This window comes from Pelophylax lessonae (assembly GCF_965119305.1).
Source record: "Pelophylax lessonae genome assembly, chromosome: 8".
Classification (NCBI taxonomy): domain Eukaryota; kingdom Metazoa; phylum Chordata; class Amphibia; order Anura; family Ranidae; genus Pelophylax; species Pelophylax lessonae.
In genome coordinates, this window is record NC_138775.1 from 65,125,721 (window position 1) to 65,133,711 (window position 7,991).

Here is a 7,991-nt window from a genome sequence, read left to right on the forward strand (position 1 = left end):
ATAACAATTTACTCTGTGGTTAAATGTACGGATGTGAATGTTACATCATTACAAAAATAAAAAGAAGTAGTCTGCCAAATAAAAATAATAATAGAGGACCATGGGGCGGTCATGTTCTCAGCCATACAATTTTAAATAAAGCAGGCTACTTGTCTAGCTTTAAGGATTAAGATTTCTATAACTTCCGAGCCTGTCTGTTTTCACAATAATTATTTTCTTTAACTGTCCCATATAATACGTTATTTCCTGAATTTGCAAAAGAAAATAGAGGGAGAACAATTTCATTGCCACAGCGAGAAAAGGTTTGAAAAGGCTTGTGCAGGAATGCCCGAGGGAAATCTTGTTCTAAGATTTAATTACACTTTTTTCAGCCCATTTCTTTGTGTGAACGATCCCACGTAGCACTGTATAATTATGCCGTTTGGCGTGCCGAGCATTGGGCGAATGGTTTGTGCATGACTAGCCTGTAACGTTACTGTCTGCAGTATTGTGTTATTATTGCAAGTTGTTTCCTGTGTTTTGGAGACGGCCCATTATCTCACACGACTTGAAAGATCTGTACGCAGTGACCACAACAAAAAGTCTCAGACTGACACTGTTCAAACCAGAAAGCCTTGTTGGTGTTAGCAGTATCCTGAGAGTGGATATTTGAATGTGATATTTCTGATAACAGAGGCTGTTCAGTTAATTGCTGCTGGTTTAGGACACCCAAGGGATTCTACAGCCCACTCAGTGATTAAGACATCTATATTTGCTCCTTCAACTTTTTCTTGTAAGGAATACAGTTATGTCTAGCATGACAATGCCAGAAACCTCAAAGATAAACTCCAGACAAATATAAAAAATAACATTCTTAATCCAGTTATGCATATAATAAACATAAAATCATAAACTGTATTTTTTTTTACATATAAATTGCATAAATAAATACATTTGATGTCAGGCTCCTGTAATCCTCTGCACAAAAGAACTCTGGAAAGATAGCACTGTGAGCCATTTTGATCTCTATTGCTATGTAGATTTAAAATCTTATCAGTGTTTTTTCTCTCCTGGTGTTGGGATGGGTGGGTGACCAAGTTGTATTGCTTAGTTGCACTGGACAAAATTGAAGTCATTGACCTGGCTGTCCTTCCTTGACAAGGATGCCTGAATCATAAGGCCCCTTTCACACCAGTGGAATTATTGGAGTCCGCTTGTCCGTTTTTTAGGCAGACCCGATCGGAACACCCCATTGTTCTCTATGGGGTGGCGGATGTCAGCAGACATGTATCCGCTGTCACCTGCAGTGCTGAGTGGGTCAAATGGGAGTAGCTTCATAATTATTAACCAGCTGCTGCAGCTGTAGGGCTATAATGAGGAAAACTGCTGGGCCTGCAACCCTTTAGACATTGGGAGTATCTCACCAAAAATATTGCAGGGGATGCCAAAAACCTAAATTATATCTTAGTGGAGACTTCTGGGAAAATTGGTGAGCCAATCACACAAGCAAAATTATGTTTCTGGGGGGCAGAACACCTCCAGATAGCTAAATTGCATTGCTTTCCACAGAAAATTACAGAGCTGCAGATTGAAAAGGAAAGGTATTTTTTAATAACATTCAATTACAATATGACTTGTGTCGCAATTGTATATGCTATATTATTTTATATTTTTCTCCATCAGAGTTGAGTTACCCTTTAAGGTCTATTCACACAAATTTATTGTAAAAATGCCTTTTTTTTTTTAAATACATAAAATTGTTTGCACAAAATTTTATTTATTGTGGATTAAAAGCCCTGTCCACTTTTAAGGTTATCCTGGGCTTCATTAGAGAAACGTCCCTCACTTATTCTTGCAATGACAACTTCTTTATCAGACACGAAGTAAGGAAAATTCTCCAATGACAATATAAAAAAATATAAAAAATAGCTGAAAAGCTAGAACTTGGTTTGAGGTCTCCGTTGCATATTTTCTTAATTTCCTGTCTGAGGAAACTGTTGCCACCATGACAGTGAGGGGGAATCTCTCACTGACCTCCCATAACAGTAAACTTGACAGGGTTTCTAATCCTTCCTGACTATATCCAAAACGTAAAAAAAAAATGTGGCTGTTCTGAGTTGAGTCGCTTGCCATTTTTATATTAGGTAAAAATACATTTCCTACATATATTCATTTAGGTTCTCTTGGTCTAACATTCATTAACCTCCCTGGCGGTATGATTATGTCAGGAATTCTGTACCAAAAGCGGTACAATTTTTTTCATGGAAATTTGGCGTTATGTATTATAGGCCTACAATTCTTAGTAATTACTGACTTAAACCTGACCAAAACAAGACTCTAGTAGACATCCCAGATGTGATAAATTTGAAACACAAATGCATGAATTATAATCGAATCAATAATATAATTTTATTATATAATATAATATAATATATATATATATATATATTATATTATATAATAAAATTATATTATTATAGCAAATAAATATATTCAATAGAATATATTCCTCGCGCCTAGGAGTGCCTAATCGGGTAAGTGAAAGGGCTAATAAATATATTAAATAATTAAATAATTGGATGAGCAGCTGCTATAAAGTGCAAAGTGAACGTGAAAAAAATCCCACAGTAGATGAGATAATATAGCGCTTGCTATTGTATGCGGGGGACTAAAGGAAATGAGTATACAGTATGTGTGGACTATAAAATCTCTAAAAAACTTTAAAATGGGCTGTACCCCTAAAACATATACATATTAATAAGCATAGAAATTCAAATGAATAGTGTGTCCAAAATCAAGTCCAACAGTTCACAGTGTTAATAAAGTGCTGAGTGACATTAAAAAATAGTTCATAGGTGACTCAGTGACTGGTATTCCATAAAAGTGCAAAAAATATATAAGCAAAGTGCTGGTGCTTGGTGCTGTGTCCTCCAATGGGTAAAGGTATCCAATCATGCAGACAATAGAGACAAGATATAAACTCACCAGATGTGATGGGTCTCAACTACCGTACGGCAAGGAGACCTATAGAGCTTGGGTGACCCTCCAGGTCAGAGTAATGGCAGCTGCTGGGCTCCTATCCCTCTCGACCAAAAATCCCCCAGATGCAGAAAACGGGCTCCTCACGCTACAGACATCCACTAAGGGTTTTGTACAGCGTTTTTTGTATCTTTTAACCAGCCTTGTCAGCACTTTTATCGAATAAACTTTCCAAAAACACATGACTCACCAGACAGCAGCAGTCTGGGTCATTATATATATCACTTGAAGAGGCCCCTATCCTACATTTAAATCATTGGATATGGAAAGGTTGGGAGACAAGGATTTCGAGCACTAAATTTTCATAAAATTGCTTTTTATTTAAACAAACACTTTAAAAACATCTAATGATACAAGCAGATGAGAAAAATCTCTACATTGAACATAAGACCAGAAAACGGTCGACAGTATGAGATATAATATTACATGAGGTACTAGACCTTCATATAGTATGGGAACAGTTGTGTACAGAACAAGTTGTATTATGCATACATCCAATGTGATATACTTCAAAGCAGACAGAGCCTGCCGGCGGACACCTCGATGCTCAGGGTGCCAGTCAGCAGGGTCGGCTGAAGTTTACAGTAAACACATGGTATACATTACTCATGACAGTTTGCTCAACATGTTTCGCCTTCTCGGTGAAGGCTTCGTCTGGAGCTTAATAATTGTTCTGTCTGTATAAAAACATAAGTAATTTTAAGGAGACAAAATGTATTATTTAATACATATTCCATAAATGAGAATAATGCATTTTATATGTGATATACAATGTCAATGTAAAAGAAAACGCCTTTAACACATATGATATTACTGTTCTAGCCAGCAGGGGGGGGGGCCCGGTGGGAAAGCAAGAGGACAGCCATTGGGACACATGTGGGGACACACACCGTATGAAATAGGGAACACTATTTTTTAGGCATCAGTATATATAAATGATAAAGAAAACATATCTGTATAGGATATGAACATACCTGTACAGTGTATATTCTGAACTTTTTTGGTACTGTAACGAGGAGGACTAAAAGACGGTCACTGAGCTCATAAATGGGGGAGCCGATGTTCACAAGGAGTATAGATACAAACGCTCCTGTATGTTTGTATCTGGGTTGGATATAGAAAGTGCGCTAGTTATAATATGTCAAACCATTATCGGTAGGAAATAGCCACACCCGGTGCATGTTGATACACAGATAGGTGAAGATAGAGTTGTTTGTATATAAAGAAGAAACCCATTGAAGAAAGATGCATGGACATATACCAATCGAGGGGAGGGAGCTTCTACTTTATGTTTTCATGTACCGCAGTAATTAAAGATTTTTATGAGAAGAGTTCTAAAAGGGTAATTACCTAGGCATAAACCGCTTGTATGGTCCTAGATCTCCATACAAGCAAAACATAGGGTACTTGATTCCCTCATGTGAGGTACATCATTATTCGGCCTTGAGTGTATAATGGATTAGAAAAATTGCTTTTGGTACCGCATTTCTCTCAATGAGCCCAGCGGTGGTAGTCCATGCATGTTTCAAGACAGTTTAAAAATCACCAATAACTACATGCGAGTGTATTGGGGGCTCTAATAATTGAACATGCTCACCGGTCCTGCGAAATACTTTGTTTAGATAGGGATAATTAGACCTGCCTTGTAAGTGGCAGACACTATTGGATTGAGAAAGGATTAAAGACAAAGTTGTAAGTAAAATGGTGTGCAGAATCCAAGAGATAGCAAAGATATAAGTTTGTCGGCTTACCCTGTTGAGCCAAATTCCGTCATAGATGTCCTCCCCGGATGGGGAACCGCCGCCATACTCGGACGCTTGTATGGCGCCCTTTTATGGCGTGGGTCCCGGGCGGTTCGTCAAAGCGACGTCGCCACCCCGGCCACACCCCCCGGATATGACGATGCGGCGTAGGCGGAAGTGACTCCGCTGCGGCCACTCGTAGAGCTCCGAGAGGGTAGGTCAGACTCTCAGAGCTGACAGGCTCCGGAAAGTCTGATCTGGTGCCACAGGAAACGATGCTCCTAGGAGCGGAAGTCCACTGTGGCTTACCAGGCCGCACATGTATCACCGGATCGGCTAATAACTCTAGCGTCCCACAGCGCCCCCGGAGGTTACTAGCATGGCACACTTGAATACAAAGCATCTGCAAACACATGATAACAGAAATACATTGATCTGAATAATAATTACAGAAAAAAATATACATAGTTAGATATCAATAGTTAACAAAGAGTGATAAGAACAAGAAGAACCAAGAATATAATGATATATTATATTCTGAAAAAGAAAAGAAAAAAAGGAAAAACAGAAATGGGGAAGATATGTTAATAAGGGAAAAAAAAGGAAATAATAATAATGATATATCTAGCACCCAGGCAATTTGGGGCTTAAAAAATGGAAGGACTAGAGCCGTTAGGCCCAAAAATTGAGGACACTACCCTCAGTAGCTTTTGAACATATGAAGAACTGAATTTGGAAATTATAATTCTCCAGAACAAAATCCCATAAATATCGAAGAGACATAGAGTCAGCAACTGGACGTACATTGGGCTCCATATGATGCGATATTGATTCCTCTAATGATTATCAAAAGGCAAATAGGGGCAAAGGGAAGGAGGGAGGGGGGGGGGGGAAAGGAAAAAGGGGGTGGAAAGATGATCACGCCAAGCAAGCAGACGCCCGTCCTACCCTCCACAGATAACAAACAGTAAGGAAGGCAGAAAAAAGTTTTATCTTAAATCATTAAGAAATGCACGATTTATAAAAATGATTTGTAAGATTGGGTTTCATTCAAACCCGGTCTAACGGTGGCATTGAGACGTTCAATCCAGATGGTTTCCCTCTGGAGAATTCTTTTGTCCCAGTTGCCCCCTCGTGGGTCCTGGGGGATCACATCCAGGACATAAAAACATGCTTTTTTTGGGTTGAATCTGTGGTAGAGGTCTAGGTGCCTGCTCACGGGCGTGACCATCTTTCCTCCCTCTGATATGTATATATGGTCATTTATCCTCTGACGGAGCTCTCTAATTGTTTTCCCAACATAGAACATGCCACATGTACAGTGCATGAGATACACCAATCCACGAGTGTCGCAGTTGGCGCGAAAGGTAGGGGAAAAATCTTCCCCATTAGGTAAAACAAAATGGGAACCCTCCTTAACCCATGGACACATGGCACAACCACGGCATCTATACGTACCCCTATTAGTTGTTTGAGAATTTTTTATGGGTTGGTAGTGGCTAGCTGTTAATTGATCTCGTAATGATCTAGTACGTTTAAATACAATTTGTGGGTATTGCCCCACATATTTGCTCGTGATTGGATCATGACTGAGTAAATGCCAATGTCGTCCAAGGATGTTTCGGAGTACATTCTGGTGGCTTGAAAACTTAGTTATGAGTTTCACCGTGGGTTGTGTATCTCGGTCTTTAACTCTAAAAATTAGGCTATTCCGATCTTGTGAGAAAGCTCTATTATATGCTGTACGTAAAAGGCGTTTACTGTAGCCACGGGCTTTTAAGCGTTCACGTAGTGAATTGGCTTGGATTTTGAAATCTCTATCGGTTGTGCAGTTACGCCGAAGGCGTGCGTATTGGGCATAAGGAATACTGCGTATTAGTGCCGCTGGATGGGCACTTGACGCATGCAATATTACATTACCAGATGTTGGTTTGCGGTAAAGGTTCGTGGTCAGTTGGCCATTTTCATGCTTCAATACCGTTAGATCAAGGAAATTAACTTTTGAAACGTCTACAGTACATGTGAATTTTAGATTGAAATTATTAATGTTTAACGCCTGAACAAAATCATCAAATAACTGTCTGGAGCCTGTCCAAACTACAAACACATCGTCTATGTAACGATACCAAACCGCCACATATGTAAAAAACTTTGATAGAGTCTCATCTGATGTAATGTGTCGTTCCCACCCCCCCAGGTACAAGTTGGCGTAGGCCGGGGCACAACAGGTGCCCATGGCCACGCCTTGCACCTGGAGGTAGTGGGACCCATTGAAAGTAAACCAGTTGTGCTGCAGGATGAACAGGAGTAATTTCAAAAGGAATTCACAGAAAGGCCATGTATGATGGTTCTGTTCATAGAGGAAGGTACGTACTATCCCGACGCCCTGCTCGTGAGGGATGCTCGAGTAGAGAGCCTCTACATCCAAAGTCACGAGCAAGGCATCGGGAGGAACGACCATATCCTCAATCATTTTTAGAAATTCCAGTGTATCCTTGACATAGGACGGTAAACGAACAACATGGGGTAATAAAAAGAAGTCTATCAGACGGCTAGCATTTTCTGTTAAGCTTCCAATGCCTGATATAATAGGCCTTCCTGGGGGCGTTGTCAAATTTTTATGGGTTTTAGGGAGGGAATAGAATGTAGCTTGTCTAGGGAACTTATTGTTCAGATAGTCGTAACAATCCTTGTCAATTAAAGCTGATTGATAGGCACATCCAATTATGTCCAAGTATTGAGCCTGATATCTCTTCGTAGCTAACAGGGAAATCTTTTTGTACCAGTTCTTGTTTGTAAGAATATCTGTACACATTTTTTCATACCCTACCTGGGTCATTAGTACTAGGTTACCACCCTTGTCCGAGGGCTTGATAACAAGGTCCGTGTGGTTTTTCAATCTATTTATTGTTTGTATTTGTTGCTTGGATAAATTGTTTTGTGTAGGTGGAAGTTCACAGTTTTTTATTTCTCCTATAACCGATGTTAGAAAGGCCCAAATATTTGGATTTGTGGTTAAATCTGGAAAACTATTTGATTTAGGTTTAAAAGGAATTTGTCTCTCGTTATGAGAGGTGCTAGGTGGAGGTTGACTGGAGGATTGGGATTCCGAGGGATCCCCTTCCTCCATTAGCAGGATTAGGTCCCGTAGAGCACGGAATTCTTGCATTGTGTAATTTTTTATTTTTTCAGAGATTTCTTTATCTTGTGCAGTTCGTTTACGTTCAGGAT

General features: G+C 39.7%; 1 protein-coding gene across 6 annotated transcripts in view; it reads left to right on the forward strand.

The window, feature by feature from the left end:
• The window catches only part of ERC2 (ELKS/RAB6-interacting/CAST family member 2), a 1,553,364-nt gene that overhangs the window by 1,105,469 nt on the left and 439,904 nt on the right, over positions 1-7,991 (forward strand). The window lies entirely within an intron of this gene.